This window comes from Pan paniscus, chromosome 12, assembly GCF_029289425.2.
Source record: "Pan paniscus chromosome 12, NHGRI_mPanPan1-v2.0_pri, whole genome shotgun sequence".
Classification (NCBI taxonomy): Eukaryota; Metazoa; Chordata; class Mammalia; order Primates; family Hominidae; genus Pan; species Pan paniscus.
In genome coordinates this window covers 126,393,232-126,410,689 of record NC_073261.2, presented here as the reverse complement: position 1 = coordinate 126,410,689, position 17,458 = coordinate 126,393,232, and the positions used below count along the sequence as shown (strand labels likewise).

At 40.1% G+C, this 17,458-nt stretch overlaps 1 pseudogene; it reads right to left on the bottom strand.

Annotated features, from left to right (window-relative positions):
* Window positions 1-227: 227 nt before the first annotated feature.
* LOC134728600 (uncharacterized) lies at window positions 228-16,991 on the bottom strand (annotated as a pseudogene).
* Between the last annotated feature and the right edge of the window lie 467 nt (window positions 16,992-17,458).

Genomic DNA, 17,458 nt, shown 5'->3' with positions numbered 1-17,458 from the left:
TCAAATAAGAGACTATTTGCTAAAAAGTGTTTCTTCAACTACTTTGGTTCAGCGGAATTGGGTTCCCAAGGAAAATCCCAAACTCTCACTAGAAGTTTTGAGTTACCATTGAGTAAAATTGGTAATGTGGCTGAAAGGCCCTGTGTGGTTTGCTGTTGGCTTTAATGGTAAAATGTTCTGAAAACTCTGGAATGCTGTCAGCGGGTCCCTCTCCTGGAAGGCGTGCTTCACTCTGCCATGCCGGGCTCCAGGAGGATAACTGCTTGCTGCTCCAACAACTCAGGCTGCTTGCTGTGCCTGGAATGCTCAGCATGAGGGGCCACCGAGGGCAGTTCCTGAAGCCTCTCCACTGAAGGTGGACTGGGAGAAGCCACAGTGCCACGCTTCTTAGCCACATGAGGCCCGTGAGTTTTCACCAGCTGTTCACCTTTTCTAAGTCCAAGGCATGTCTCAGGGGGTCCGGGCTCCTCACCCTCTCCACTTCTGTGGCAGCTTTGTTGCAGAGAATTCAAGAAAGCAAATAAGGGAAAATGTAGTTGGGTGGCAAGAATAATTTCTCACGTTTTGAGGGAAGTAGCCCAAGTTTGGGAAAATATGGAGAAAGATAAAGAAGACAAAAAAATAGCCCTTAAGATTTCCCAGTTAGAATTATTCACAAAGGGAATAAACCCTTATCTGGGGCCACCAACAGACAAGAAGGAACCCCGTAATGGAAAGTCAATATGTTACTGTTGTAAGAAATCAGGACAGTGGAGGAAAAATGAATGCTAAATGAGGGTCAAGAAGAGTTGAGAGATACAAGCTAACTCTAAAGCTTTACCGTCATCTCCAAGAGATTTTTGCCTAAGGAAATTGGACAAAAAGTAATTGGAAAATTGTGGAAAGTAACCTCAGAGCTGAGGGTGGGAGGCATTTATGTGTCTCTTTCTTTTCCCACTTTAAGCTTGTCCTGATCTTTCTTGTGAACACTGAAGGCACACACTCCACAATTTCTACAGACGGTTATCATTTTACGTCAACCTAGGAAAACATCCAACTTTTGGGTACCTCTAGACAACCTTCTCCCTGTTCTTTCTTCTCTGAGGTTTCTCAACAAGTAGATTCTCCATACTGTAGATGGAGTGTTTTCAGAGCTCCCAGGAGGCAAGGAGTTGGTAAATAAGCACTTTCTAAAATAAAAGAACTATCATTATCTATTTGTTCATCAAATAGATACTTAGGTTTTTCCCATATCTTGACTATTGTGAATAATGCTGCAATGAACTGAGACTGCCGACATTTTCACAAGGTCACTTTCTCTGACTATGTGCCCAGAGGAGAGATTGCTAGGCCATAATGTAGTTCTTTTTAAAATTTCCTTAGGAGCCTCCATACTGTTTTGCATAATGGCTGCGGCAATCTACATTTCCACTAACAGAGTACAAGTATCCCCCTTTCTACATACCCTCACCAACACTTATTATCTCCTGACTTTTTGATAGTAGCCATGCTTACAGATGTGAGACATTTCACAGTGGCTTTAATTCACATTTTCCTGGTGACTGATAACATTGAGCACATTTTCATATACCTGTTGGCCACTTTTAACGTCTTCTTTGGAGAAGTTGCTATGTAGGTCCCTTGTCCATTTTTTAAATTCAGTTGTTTGTTTTTTTAATATGGAATTGTATGAGTTCTTTATAAATATTGGATTTTGTTTCCAAATCTGTAGGTTGCCATTTTATTTTGTTGATTGTGTTTTTTGCTGTTCAGCCTTTAAAAAGAAGGAGATCTTGCCATTTGCCACAACATGCATGAACCTGGAGGACACTATGCAAAGTGAAACAAGCCAGACAAAGAATGAAAAATATTCCATGATCTCACTTACACATTGAATCTTTTAAAAAAACAGGTAAACAAAGACAGCGAATGAAACAGGGTTACCAGGGGTGACTGGAGAGGGTGGGGGATGGGAAGATATAGGTCAGAAGGTACAAAGTAGCAGGTGTGTGGGATAAACAAGTCCAGAGATCTCATGTACAACATGAGGACTAGTGTTAAAAAAAATTGTGCTGTATTTGGAATTCCTGATAAATGAGTTGATTTTAGTTGCTATTACCACAAAACAAAAACAAAAACAAAAATGAGTAACTATGTGAGATGATGGATGTGTTAATCTGCTTCACTATAATAACCATTTTACTGTATATATGTATATATATGTATCTTAAAGCATCATGTTTTACATCTTAAATATATACAATAAAATTTATTTTAAAAATATAAAATAAAAGCATCTCAAATTAGAAGGGCTCAAGGAACAAATAATATGGGTTAGTAAAAGAAATTGATTCCTGCTCTGGTTTGAATGTTTGTGTCCCCTTCAAAATGTGTGTTGAAGCTTCATTTCCGATGTCGAGGTTTTAAGAGGCGGGACCTTTAGGAGGTGATGAGGTGATAAGGCTCCTCCCTCACGATAGAATTAAGGCCCTTGTGAAAGAAGCTTCACACAGCATTCCACCTTTTTGCCCTTCTGGCCCTACCACCATGTGAGGATGAAGCACTCGTCCCCTCTGAGGACACAGTGCTTGTCGTGGTGCCACCTTGGAAGCAGAGAGCAGTTTCACCAGGTTCTGACCTTGCCAAGCCTTGATCTCAGACTCCCAGTCTCCAGGACTGTGAGAAATAAATTCCTACTATTTATAAATTACCAAGGCTCAGGTATTTGGTTATAGCAGCACAAACAGATGGAGATCATCCCCTTTTCACAGCTTAAAACAAAACAAAAACATTATGGACATGTGTAAATCAACATCCTCTCATTCTAGCTCAAATACAAGGAATAAAAAACTCAGAGAGTTAGAAAAACAGAGCATAGTCAAGAGAGGTGCATTTTCCTTTTTAAATTCCCAAATTACCTGGGAAAAAGAATGAAAACTGGGCAAGAAATTGCCCGTAGATTTGTACAAGCTCTGCGAGAAATACGTGAGGTTGAGGCTGCTCTGATTCCTATTGTTCCGTACGGGGCTGCATTCTGCGTCTTTTCTGTACTTTTCACTGAGGTACCAGGCTCTTCTTTGAGTGTCCCTGGAATCTTCTTTCTTCCGCATTTGTGGTGACCGATCCTCAGATTTGCCTGCTATACTTTCTAGACATTCACAAGAGAACTAAAAGAACTTTTCCCCACCTTTAATTCATACTAATTCAACATGTGAGCGATTTATTAATAGCTGTTAACACTGTATGTGCTTCCAAACAAGATACTTTCAATTTAATAAAAATTTTGCTTCTCTAAATAAATTGCAGTATTATCAAAGTGAAGTCAGGAATTTGGGACATTTGTGTTAGGCTGGCAGATGAAAACCGGTTCTATCCTGAAGTCAGCCTATCTTAAGCACACACTATCTAACACATATACACAAACTCTGCCAGTTTGGGGGTTGTTTGGGGGTTCAGACTACGGGTCCTTTCCTATTCTGAAAAAGCTAAGCCTCTTGCTACGATGTCACGTGAGGAGTTCACCAGAACTTTACTGTGGTCTAAATAAGCTGAAGAAGTCTTCCAGATCCTAAGGAAGCCTTGTTTCCCCATCTGTGCTAGGTGCCTACCCGAGATGACATTTCAAACCTCTTTTCTGTTAGAGAACAAGGGAGAGGCTAGAGGTGTGGCTACTTTGAATCAGGCCCTGACCACAGGCCCTTCTCTGTTGCTCTGGGGACACCAGAGTGTCGATGAGCTGTAACAGCAGCTGCCTCCAGACTGCAAAGGCTCTTACTTGGACTCTAGGATATTTAGCTTACACTTAACGCAAAGGGCTACTGCTACTTTACGAGTCCTTGCAAGTCTGTAAGACACCATACTCACCGGTGCACCGCCAGACTAGTTATGCACGAATCTGTCGAATTGCACTCCAGGCAGAAGGAACTGTTTGAATCTGACCTTTCTGTTGCCAGATGCTGGCCACGTTTTGCTACAGCACAAGGTGCTCAGTCTGGGTCTGATTCGGCTAATATTCCTGGTCCCAATGCTGACTCAACAGTGCTCAGTGACTGGTCTCGTGCGAGACACATGGGGAGGTTTAAGTTCTCTCAAATGTAAAATCAGCTCAGGTGCCAGAACCCGAAGCTGTTATGCAAACTGCATAATTGGCCATTGTCTTACGAAGGGAGAATGTCTAATTGATGGCTAATATGCATTGGGGGGTCTGTCGTGTCACGGGCCAAATTTGGAAGAATAGAGGCTTTCTAATATCAATGAGAACTAAAATATCACTTGGGAAACGAACTGCTGTTTTACTAGAGTCACTGCCATTGTCTTTACAGATTTCTGTAATGCACTGTAGACTGTATTACAGACCTAACAAGATGAAACATATAAAGGAAGTAAAAAGGGCTAATAAAGTTTGAACTGCGGAAGTCAAAACCCCGTTACTGCTGCAGAGGAACTCCTATTTGCTGTTTCAGCAACAAACAACCCTCCAAGACTTAGAAGATAAGAAAGAAAGAAAATGGGATGTCCTCAATGGGATTATTCCTGTCCCCCAGTTGTATGATTGAGTGGATTTTTCATGCCATCAGCAAGCTCATTTGAACAAAATAATACTCTGAAAACCTTGGAATTCTACTACATTTGCTATAGGGTCAAATAGTTCAGGAAATGACACAAAGGTGTGCTGTTTGTCAGCAAAGTTATTTGTGGGAAACACCTAAGTTAAGTCGAAGAAGCCCACTGAGGCCAACATGATCTGAGAACTGGACAAACATGGACTTTACAGAAGCTGTGCCCTCGGAAGTTAAGAATTATTGTTTAGCAGGGATGTGTATGATGCCTGGATGGCCGGAGGGCGTTCACGTGCTAAAGCAAATGCTCAAACGATGATCATATCATTACTGAATTTTATCATTCTAACCTTTGGGATTCCAGAACATGTAAAATCCAGTAGATAAGCCATTTGGTTTCTACGGGGCTAATTTAGGGGCTCTTTAAAACCCTACAGATGTCTTTAAATTATTATACTCTTTATCATCACCAAGCTCCTGGGCTGGTAGAATGACTAAACCACAGTGTATTAGTCCATTCTCACATTGCAATAAAGAACTACCTGAGACTGGGCAATTTATAAAGAAAATAGGTTTAATTGGCTCATGGTTCTTCAGGCTGTACAGGAAGCATGCTGAGGGGGAGGCCTCAGGAAGCTCACAATCATGTCAGAAGGCGAAGGGGAAGCTGGAACATCTTACTTGGCTGGAGAAGGAGGAAGAAAGGGAAGCATGAGGAGCTACACACTTCTAAACAACCAGATCTCGTGAGCACTCACACACTACCATGACAACAGCAAGGGGGAAATTCACCTTCATGATCCAATTGCCTCCCACCAGGCCCCTCGTCCAACACTGGGAATTACAATTTGACATGAGATTTGGACGGGGACACAAATCCAAACCATATCACACACCCTAAAGAATTATTTGGTTAACTTACACCAAACCAATGGCTTATTCGAGTGTTGTTACTGGTCCTGTTAAAAATAAGATCAACTCCTAGCAAGCATGCTATTTCGCCTTTGGAGTTAACATCTGGTGACCTATGAATTCAGGATTTAAGTTCACTGCTTACCTATAAAGGAAAACACCATAGATGTACTACTTAACTGGGTTGCCATCTTTCTAGGCTTATTCTGCCATCACGTGGCAGATGCTGGAAAAGTCCCCAAGGAGACGTGCTATCAATTTTGACCAGAACAAAGCTACATAGAGTTCCAGTGACAAGACTGGATGATCATTGTGCTAAGAAAGACCCCGCCAGGGGTGGATCAGGAGGTCAGGAGATCGAGACCATCCTGGCTAACACGGTGAAACCCCGTCTCTGCTAAAAATACAAAAAAAATTAGCCGGGCCTGGTGGTGGGCACCTGTAATCCCAGCTACTCAGGAGGCTGAGGCAGGAGAATGGCGTGAACCTGGGAGGCGGAGCTTGCAGTGAGCCGAGATAGCGCCACTGCAGTCCAGCCTGGATGACAGAGTGATACTCCGTCTCAAAACCAAAAAATGAAAGACCCCGCCAGGTGTTGCTGATAACTCGCCCACCATCACAGTGAAGGAGAAGCTCGGCTTCACAAGAGCTTCGCCTGTGACCGCACCTGTGACTGAAATGGCCGTGACTCCTGGTAAGGACTCGAGGTTGAATCCCCAGACAGTAACGTCCAGGTCAAGGGTTTATAACTAAGAATAATCACAATACTATAAAACAAGGGGTACACAGAAAAACATAGAATCTAGTTATGAAAACTAATAAAAATAAGCATTAAATATCTTTCAGATTATGAGTTTTAAAAATGAGACAGCATCCTGTAAATAGTTTAATGATAAACCATAAACTGGAACAATCTATCAGAAAAGCAAAGCAGCAATATAGATTTGAACTATTGAAAAGTTTATATTCTTTGGCTTTAAATATCTTTATAAATACATTCAAAACAAATTTATATTTATTATATGAATACATTTATTAAATACAGATAATAAAACTTGTTTAATCCTAAACGAGTCCTGTTCAGAATTCCTTCCTTATTTTGTCATGCTTTAAGGCCCATGAAAAGCTTAGGCAAAACTCTGGGTGGGCTTTTGTTACATTCCAGCCTTTGTGAAAGGGCACTGGCTTTTTTAGCTTTTAATATTTAACTTAACCATTCAGTCAGTACTGAAACAGTTGTGAAGGAGGCCTGCATTAGTGAGACCTGGCCTGCCACAATCCCCACTGTCAATTTGCACATGATTTCTACCATGCTTGTATATTTATTTATCACGAGAATCGTAGGGAGATGGGGCATTGTAATCTTCCTGGCTGCTTCCTGCTGAGAGGGGGTCGTCGTGATGGGGCACTGTGTGCAGCACTGGAGTGGGAGAGGTCGATTTGTTCCCAGAGGCACTCTCTGTTTCAGGAGCTTAGCGGCAGCGCCTGCTGAAACGTAATAGTATGCAACAGTAACACATATAAACAGGTTGTTGCTGTTTTCTTCTGAGGTTTAAGTTGTCTAGTCTTCAGTTCACAGGGCTTTATGAAAGCACAGCTTAGGTTTCTGTGATTTCCAATCAGGAAAAATGGGGGAAAAGGAAAAAACTGAAAACATTATTTTGGAGACCTGTAGCCAGAAAAATTAGAATTTAATCTAAACCATAGAAAATAATAAAAACTGGGAAACATCAGGCAAGACTAGAATTTAACAAGAAGTGTACTATAGTTTCTGAAACATAATTTTTATCTCTCCAGTTTCCCATTTTTATTAAAAGACAAATCATGGTAGGACTAATTTGCTTTATTATAATTGGTCAGATTATCTGTATAAAGTGCAGCAAGAATAATTATTTTCACATCAGCCTTTTAAACTGGCTTTTATGGAACTTTGTTCCGTAGAAGGAATCTGAGATAAGGCTTTTTTAAAGCCAAGCCCAGCCATGGATTTGTACCATCAAATACCTATGAGTTGGGTGAATTCCTCTCCTTTTGAGGTTCCAAGATAACTTGGGGTTCCTGGCCTGTCAGAAAGTGACATTCTTTACTTACCACAGATCAGAAACCCTGTACAGGGACTGTGTACATGGAATAGGAGGCCAGTTTCCCAAGGGCTTTATTGGCTTTATGAGTTAAGTTTGATTCCTAAAAGAAAGAATACAATTCCAGTCAAAACCTTGGTAAAATAACCAGTTTTTCCAATTGTGTCCTGTTACAAAAGAAGACAGATTCTTACTACACTTACACAAATAAGTATATTGCCGTAACTTGAGAATACTCACAAATAGTTTACAAATTCTGGAGAATACCAAGTAGAGAGAAACAAATATACTCCAAATTTTGTTCATGGGAGTATACTAAGTTGTTAAAAAGCTGTCAATAGCTCAAAAGAAAAGTTTCCTTGACTCTGAAAAGCAAAACAAAGGATTGGCAATATTTTAAGCAAAATGCCAAAAGGATCACTCCAGTCTCCTATTGGTTCAGTTTATGCAGTTAATTCCTGTCCTGCTTGATATTAATGAAAATTTTAGCTCTTCAAATTCCTGAACATTTTTCCTCTATTCTGATGTCAAAATCTCCAAAGTTATCGGAAACCTGCATTCAAGAGCCCCTGTTAGAGCTTCATAGCTGATTATAAAACCACCTTCTAAATGTAATAGAAAAAAATTTTCTCCTGTCTTTGTTATCTCTGTGTTTCTTTTCTCTGTTTGCTTCTTTCGACCTTTATGCTACAAAGGCTTTCTTCAAATTTGATATTTGACATTTTTCATTTAATTGCATCACTCTCCCAAGCTGAACGAAAGCCCTGGCTCAAAATATGAGCCTGTTAATCAGTTTCACTCTTGATGTGAAAAAGGTAAATTATCTGGAGCAGTTTGCAAAGGACTTACAAAGGACAGAGTGCTTGAGCTGAGACCCAAAAGATGAATAGATGTTTGCCAGGTGGGGAAGGTAATGAGCCAAAGGAGCTGTGTATTTCTAGAACATATCACAGTGCCTGGCCCAGAGGAAGCACCCAAGGGTTATTTTAGAATTGAATGAATGTTCATAGTTATGGTGGCATGAATATCATGGTTTTTTTAGGAAATTCCAAGACAATTTATTTCTATTGTAGTTCAAATATGTTGGCAATATGTTCTCTTTTTATCGAAATGTCTTAATTCCTTATAATTATGATATGCCTAGTTGTGTTTCTCTTTTACTCATCTTGATGGTGTTTTGCTGAGATTCTTGAATCAGTGAATTTATCTTTCAACAATTTGAGAAGGCTTCAACTATTATTTCAAGTGTTTTTTGTTCATTCTGTCTCTTCTGTTATGGTGAAACTTCAACTACATGTTAATTATTTTAGAACTTTTGTTATTGTCCATTAGTCTGTTCACAGTCGTATCTTTTTTTCTCTTTCTACAGGTGTACTTTGTTTTTTGAGTTTCACTTTATTGTGCTTTGCAGACAATGTGGGTTTTTGTTTGTTTGTTTTTGCAAATTGCAGGCATGTTGCAATCCTGTATTGAGCAAGTCTATTAGCACTGTTTTCCCAACAGCATGTGCTCACTTCATGTACCTGTATCAGCATTTCTTGGCAATAAAGTAATTTAATTAAGGGATGTACATTGTTTTAGACATAATGGTATTGCACACTTAATAGACCACAGGATAATGTAAACATAACATTTATATGCACTGGGAAACAAAAAAAGTTTGTGTAACTCACTTTATTATGACATGTCCTTACTGTAGGGGACTGAAGACAAACCTGCAATATCTCTGAGGTATGCTTGTATATATAAGTTCTTGTCATCTCCAAGCAGACACTTTTACTTCTTTTTCTCTTTGGTTGCCTCTTTTTGTTTTTTGTTTTGTTTTTTTTTTAGGTGGAGTTTCACTCTTGTTGTGGGCTAGAGTGCAATGGTGTGATCTTGGCTCACTGCAACCTCTGCCTCCCGGGTTCAAGTGATTCTCCTGCCTCAGTCTCCCAAGTAGCTGGGATTACAGGCATGCACCACCACACCCAGCTAATTTTGTATTTTTAGTAGAGATGGGGTTCCTCCATGTTGGTCAGGCTGGTCTCAAACTCCTGACCTCAGGTGATTTGCCTGCCTCAGCCTCCCAAAGTGCTGGGATTACAGGTGTGAGCCACCACGCCTGGCCTGGTTGCCTATTTCTTTTTTTTTTTTTTTTGCCTAATTGTTCTGGCTAGGACTTCCGGTATGCTGCTGAATAGAAGTGGTGATAGTAGGCATTCTCCTCTTTTCTCTAATCTTAAAGAAAAAGGTTTCTGCATTTCACTAATCAATATGATGGTAGCTGTGGGCTTCCATTTAAGGCTTTTATGTAACTTACTGAGAGTTTGTATCATGAAAGTATGTTGAATTTTGTCAAATATTTTCTCCGTAACTATTGAGATGATCATGTGGTTTTTGTCTCTTTTCATTCTGTTAACAGGATGTATCACATTTATTTATTTACATATGTTGAACCATTCTTGCATCCCAAGGATAAATGTTTGGGATGTATAATACTTTAATGTGTTGTGAAATAAGGTTTGCTAACATTTTGTTGAAGATTTTTGCTTCTTTGTTTATCAGCGATATTGGCCTGTATTTTCTTTTCTTATGGTGTCCTTGTCTGGCTTTTGAATCAGGGTAATGCTGACCTTGTAAAATAAGTTTAGGAGTGGTCCATCCTCTTCAATTTTGGGGGAGAGTTTTAGAAAAATTGGTAGTAATTCTCATTTAAAATGTTTGGTAGACTTCCCCAGTGGAACCACTAGGTCCTGAGCTCTTTTTTTTATTATTCATTCATTTATTTATTTATTTTGATGGGAGACTTTTGATTACTGATTCATCTTCTTACTCATTATTGGTGTGTTCATATTTTCTGTTTTCTATGATTCTGTCTTGATAGGTTGTCTGTTTCTAAAAAATTGACAATTTCTTTTAGTTTATTCAGTTCATTGGCATATATTTTTATGTAATCTCTTATGAACTTCTGTACTATTGTGGTATTAGTTGTAATGCCTCTTCTTTTATTTCTGATTTTATTTATTTAAATCTTCTTTTTTCTTAATTAATTGAGATAAAGTTTGCAAAGTTTATCTTTTTAAAAATCCAACTTAATTTCATTGATTTTTAAAATCATTTTTCTAGTCTCATTTATTTCTGCTCTTTATTAATAATCTTTGTTGCTTCATTTTTTTATATTAATTTGGGCTTAGTTTGTTCTCCTTTTTCTATTCCTTGTGATATATCATTAAGTTGTTTATTTGTGATTTTTTTAAATGTAGATGTTTATCACTATAAAAATCTCATACTGTTTTCACTGCATTCTATAAGACTTGGAATGTTGGATTTCCGTTTTTATTTGTCTCAAGGCATGTTAAAATTTACTTTCTGACTCTTCTTTCACTCATTGGTTGTTTGGGAGTGTGTTGTTTCATTTCACATATTCATGGATTTCTCTTTTTTTCTCCTGTTACTGATTTCTGGTTTCGTTCCAATGTGGTCAGAAAAGATGCTTGATATGATTTCAGTCTTCTTAAATTTTAGACTTGTTTTATGGTCTAATATATACTCTATCCTGGAAAGTATTTTACATGAGCTTGAGAAGAATGTGTAGTCTGTTGTCATTGTTTGGAATATTCTGTGTATGTCCATTAGGTCTATTTCGTCTAAAGTATATCTGAAATCCAATATTTCCTTATTAAATTTTGTCTGTGTATTATTCTGTTCTCGTGCTGCTAAGAAAGACATACCTGAGACTGGGAATTTATAAAGGAAAGAGGTTCATTCACTCACAGCTCCACATGGCTGGGAAGGCTTCACAATCACGGTGGAATGTGAATGAGGAACAAAGTCATGTTTTACATGGTGCAGGCAAGAGAGCTGGTACAGGGAAACTCCCATTTATAAAATCATCAGATCTCATGAGACTTACTCACTACCACGAGAATAGTATGGGGGAAACCGTTTCCATGATTTAATGATCTCCACCTGGCTCCACTCTTGACACACGGGGATTATTACAATGCACGGTGAGATTTGGGTGGGGATGCAGCCAAACCATATCATTCTGGATAATCTACCCATTGTTCAGAGTGGTACTGAAATTTTCTACTATCATTATGTTATTGTCTGTCTCTTCCTTCAGAATTACTAATATTTGCTTTATATATTTAGGTTCTTAATTTATAAAGATGTATGGTGCATATATATTTACAATTGTTATACCCTCTTAGTGAATTTACTGCTTTATTATTATACAATGCCCTTCTTTGTATCTTATGACAGTTTTCAACTTATAGTCTAGTTTGTCTGATCTAAGTATAGCAACCCTTGCTCCTTTTTGGTTTCCATGTGCATGGAATATCTTTTCCATTCCTTAACTTTCAGTCTATGTGTGTCCTCAAGGGTAAAGTAAGTCCCTTACAAACAGCATATAGTTGAGTCTTTAAAAAATTCATTCTATCACTCAATGTCTTTGATTAGCAAATTTAATCCATTTAAATTCAAGGTGATTATCAATAGTTAATAACTTACTATATTAGTCCCCCTAATTAGTGGTTTTGTTTTCACTGTTTCAGTTATGCATGGTCAACTGCAGTCTGAAAATATTAAGTGGGAAATTCTTAAAATAAACATGTTTTAAGTTGTAAATTGTGTGCTGTTCTGGGTAGTGTGATGAAATCTTGCACCATCCTGCTCAGGAGGAGAATCATCCATTTGTCGAATGTATCCATGCTACAGCAGGTCCAGTGAATCCATACACTACCCACCGGTTAGTTCCTTAGTAGCCATCTTGGTTATCAGATCAGCTGTCATGATATCATAGTGCTTATGTTTAAGCAACCTGTATTCTACTTAATAATGGCACCAAACTGTGAGAGCAGTGATGCTGGCAATTCAGAGATGCCAAAGAGAAGCCTTAAAGTCTTTTCTTTAAGTGAATAGGTGAGAAAGTTCTCAACTTCCTGAGGAAAAAATATTGTATGCTGAGGTTGCTAAGATCTATGGTAAGAAATCTTAGCAACCTCCGCATACAATCTTTTGTGAAAGGAAAATAAATCTTGGGACCCCAAACTCACAAAGCCAAAGAGAAAAGTCAAGTTGGGAACTGGGTCATGCAAACCTGCCTCCCTTTTGGTTCCTAAATAAGATGACTATAAAGATTAAAAGCTACATACCTCCCTCACAATTTGCCCACCAGGAATTTCTTGTAGGCCCCAAGATCTTTATTCTGCAACAGTTCTGTTGAATTTCACCCTGGCAATGTAAGTTGATGCTTATCTTCACAGGTGTGGGAAAAAGGACAGAACTCAAAATCATCCTTCTGCTCACCTGAGACAAATGCATATCTGGTTGCTTCTTCTGCCCTATTGTCTGTGTTAGCTTATGTAAAAATGCAGCTTCGCTGGGCCAGATGAAGGCATAAGTGACTATTTCCTCTGCCTCTGTCTCACATGAAAATTGTGTATTCAGTAAAAGTCTGATCAAAGACTCAAAAAGATGCAACCGTTCTCTCTCTCTATCCACCAATACTTCAAAAATTATTTCTCTTCTAATATCTGCCCCTTCCCATTTAAATATTGAAGCCCTCAAAATAATCCCTGGAAAAAGACATAGACCTACCTCCCAGGTGCACTTCCTCAACAATGGCAAACAAACCTCCTAAAATGATTAAAACTTGCCTCAGTCATTTTCATTTATTTACACACTTCTAGTCATGAAATTGTGAAGAAGGAAAAAACATTTGTGCTAGTTTTGCTGTCTCACCTCAAATTGCAAAAGTTGTGGCCACAGTGATAAGTATTACAAGTGCTTAGTTAAGATGAAAAAGGCACTAAATTTGTGGGTGGAAGAGAGGAACAGAAATGTGTTTGGTTGGCTCCAGGATTTTCCAGGATTTCAGCCATTCACTGGTAGTCTTAGAATGCATCCTCCATGAAAACCTGAGGACGATTATATTGACATTGTGTTGTTTCCTGGCTGTTTTATAGATTTCTTCTGCCTGTTTTCTCTCTTGCTGTTTTCCTTTTGGTTTGATGATTTTCTGCAGTGATAAGCTTTGACTCCTTTCTCTCTATCTTTTGTGTATCAACTATAGGTTTTTGCATTGTGGTGTGAAAGGAAAATAAATCTTGGGGACCCAAAGTCACTAAGTTAAAGGGAAAAGTCAAGCTGGGAGCTGCTTAGAGCAAACCTGCCTCTCATTCTATTCAAAGTCACCCCTCTGCTCACTGAGATAGTTGCATATCTGATTTGCCTCCTTAGGAAAGGCTAATCAGAAACTCAAAAGAACGCAACCTCACCTACCTGTGACCTAGAAGCAAGCCCCTTCCTCCCTTTGAGTCTTCCTGCCTTTGCTTTAAGTTGTCCCACCTTTCCAGACTGAACCAATGTACTTCTTACACATATTGATTGATGTCTCATGTCTCCCTAAAATGTATAAAACTAAGCTGTGCTCCAACCACCTGGGCACATGTCAGGACCTCCTGAGGCTGTGTCATGGGCATGTCCTCAACCTTGGCAAAATAAACTCTAAATTAATTGAGACCTGTCTCAAATTTTCGGGGTTCACAGTGGTTACCAGGAAGCTGATGTATAATATCTTAGTAATAACAGTCTCTTTTAAGCTGATAACAACTTAACTTCAATTGCATGCAGTCTTCCTTTTTGCCCCCAACATGTACATTTTCTGTTTTTGATGCCTCACTTTATGTGAAGCACAAGCACATGCAGATCAGTGAAGCTGCGGGGCCTGAGATGGGACCCCACTGTGGGGCAGTGGTTCTTATGTCCAAGACCTAAGTGCTCGGGAGCGGCAGTTTAGGGCACAGGTCCCTCCTGAGGGACACGAGTGGGGCTGGTTCACAGGGCAGCGGCTCTGGTGTCTGAGGTGTGGTTGTGCATGGTGTGGCCATGGAACTAGGACCTGGAGCATGGGTGTGAGTGGAACAGCTTCAGCTTCAGAGTCCAGGGCACATGCAGCGTTCAGGAGGTGGTGGCCTTGGTCCTGAGGTGACACAATAGTGGCTCCTTCTGAGAGGGCACAGCAAGAAACATTCAGAGGAAGCAATGCCTTCTTCTCTGGGGTGTCTGTGTCAGTGATAGTTGTTGGTTGCCTCAGTGGCAAAAGTTGTCATTGTCTTCTGCAGAGTCAGCCACAGGGACCTCTGTGGCACCCACCACGTGGCTGACACTGGTAGCCTCTGCCCTTCTCTTTTCCAGCCATCTACAGCAATCTCCATTAATCTGATCTCCCCAGCAACCCTTTCTCCATTTTTTACTCTACTGCCTTGTTTCAGGCTCTAATCAGACCTTTAAGCCCTCCCAAGCCCATTTTAATTTGTGCATAGCTGTCTAACTATTGGTTTTTTTGGAAAATGAAGGCTTGTGTTTCCTGCTCCACCATATTGCTGACATCACCTGGACTGGCCTTTTCTTGGTAAGTTTTTTTCCCTAAAGAATGAGTTTATTTTTCTGTTCATATTTTGAGTAATTTGAGAGCAAATCCTGGACATTGTGCCATGGAGACTCTGGGTTCTGCTGTATTTTATATACATATATAAATATTATATCGGCAACTGCAAACTTGTTCTTACCTGCAATGGATAGTGACTCACATATCTGTTTACCCCCTTAGCCCTGAGCCTGTCCTGCCCACACGTTGCATGTTAGCCAGAGACTGGCAGAGTTTACAACAGAACAAATGAACAAATGCTCACCTCTCTAATGCTCTCCTCTCCCAGATTCACCTTCACTTCCCAGTGGCTGCTGCCACCTGGGTCTTTCCCAGGCCAGAAAGGCAATGTGCTTTTCAGTGAAGTTTTAGCAACCCCGAATTATACTATATTCATGGCCTTCCCTCAGGACAAAGCCACAAAAATGGGAAGCTTACATTGTGCTGATAACTTCTTTCATATTTTCTTACTCTTTCAAAATCTGTTGTCATTTTGAGGTAGGAGAATAGGGTCTGGCAGCAGGGAACATAAGGTTGATCCATGCTGACTTCCTAGAACTAAATCAAATGAAAGCACTTCAGCAATGACAGGAATGTGAATGGCTTTGTAACTTCAGATTCATCCTCTCCATTTACATAGACCACACACACCAAGTAACATCCTCTCCTTTTACAATAGGGCACATTCTGAGTAAAAGACTCTGTGACTTCACTTCACTCTCTTCATTTACATAAAATATTCGCCAAGTAACCAACGGGAAATGTCCAGAGTATTGAAGCCCCAGAAAATTTTGTAAGTGGGGCTCTTGAGCCTCTATGCCCGCCCACTCCCGCACTGTGGAGGGTACTTTCACGCTCAACAAATTGCTGCTTTTGCTTTCCACAGTTCGTTTGTGTGTTTTGTCCAATTCTTGCTTCAAGATGCCAAAGCACCTGGACACCTTCTGGGCCTAAGGGGGACTTTTGAAGTTTTTTTCTTTTGTCTGCAGCTGACTGAGTGATAAACTTATCCTTTAAGATTAGTTGGCCTTCAAAAGAGTCAGGTGACAGGGAGGTATGCTTCCTCAATGCCTCCCTTAGTCTCTCCAGAAAGGCAGTAGGATTTTCTTCCTTTCCCTGTGTTATAGTGGACATCATTGAATAATTCATAAGCTTCTTTCTAGTTTTCCTTAGTCCTTCTAGCACGCAAGTTAGCAAATGTCTGCGACACCAATTTCCATGTTCTGATTCTGTGCCCCAATGAGGGTCTACACTGGGAACTGCCTGCTGGCCTGTGGGGAATCACTCTCTTTCCTCTGTTGTCATCCTGTCATTGACCTGACTGAGATACCAGAGATCACCAAACTCTCGGGCTGCAGTTATGGTCGCACTTCTCTCATTTGGGGTTAGTGTCTGATCTAGCAGTAACATTATATCTCTCCATGTCAGATCAAAGGATTGTCCTAACCCTTGTAAAACATCAATATAGCCATCAGGGTTATCTGAGAATTTACCTAGGTCTATTTTCATGTGCTTTAAGTCTGAGAGAGAAAAAGGTACATGCACTCTGGTTGGGCTGAATTCTCCTCCTTCCACTGCTTGGAGAGGGCATAATTTAGGAATATTGGCACTCTTTGGTTCATTGTTTACCCCTTTGTCTATCTTCTTTTGGACCATTTGGGTTGAAGTGGGGGGTCCTTATTAGTTGGGAAAGAAGTCGGGGGGATGCTGGTGTAGGGAGGTAGACTCTGAGGGCTACCTGTAGGGCATAAATCACACTTTTTACATAATTGTGAGTTGTCTCTTAATGAAAGGAGTTTGTACATATGGCACTTCACTCCATTTGCCTTCTTTTCTACAAAAGAGGTCTAGCTGTAAGATGGTGTTATAATTTATTCTTCCCTCAGGAGGCCAGGTTTCTCCCCCTTGAAGAGGATATCATGGCCAGGAGGTACTGCAGAAGAATATAAGTCATTTCTTTCATATTGTCTGAGGGTCAAATTGGTCTCAATTCTCCAGAATACATCTTAGGGGTGTTTTTGCCTTGGGGGAAACATTTCCCATCTGAAAAAAGAACATAGGGATGCCAGCACCCCTAGTCATTTTCCAATGAGCATTAGTCCTAGAGCATCCTCTATGGTCCTAATGCTTATTCCTTTCCAGGGTGCGTAACCACCCACGGACCTCTGCTTATCGGATTAGTTACACTTACTGATATAGCAGTCCTGCACCCCTTTTCCCGCCTTTCTTGACCACAAAGAAAGGGGTCCAGGCTGCTGGATTCTAGTGGTCCTTTACCAGCGTGCCCAACATTGCCTCTGTGCTCAGCGGTGAGTCCTAGAGCTGGGCTGGGTTCCTGAGTATTTCATAACAACCCAGTTGTCCCATCAAGATGCATCCCCATAAACAACAGTTCTTATGCAAATTCATTCCAGAGAGGGTGTAGTTAACTTTTTGAGTCAGGATTGAGATAGAGTTTTTTGATTCTGTAAGTACTTTAAAGCTTGACTGAGTACAAACAGCTCCAACAT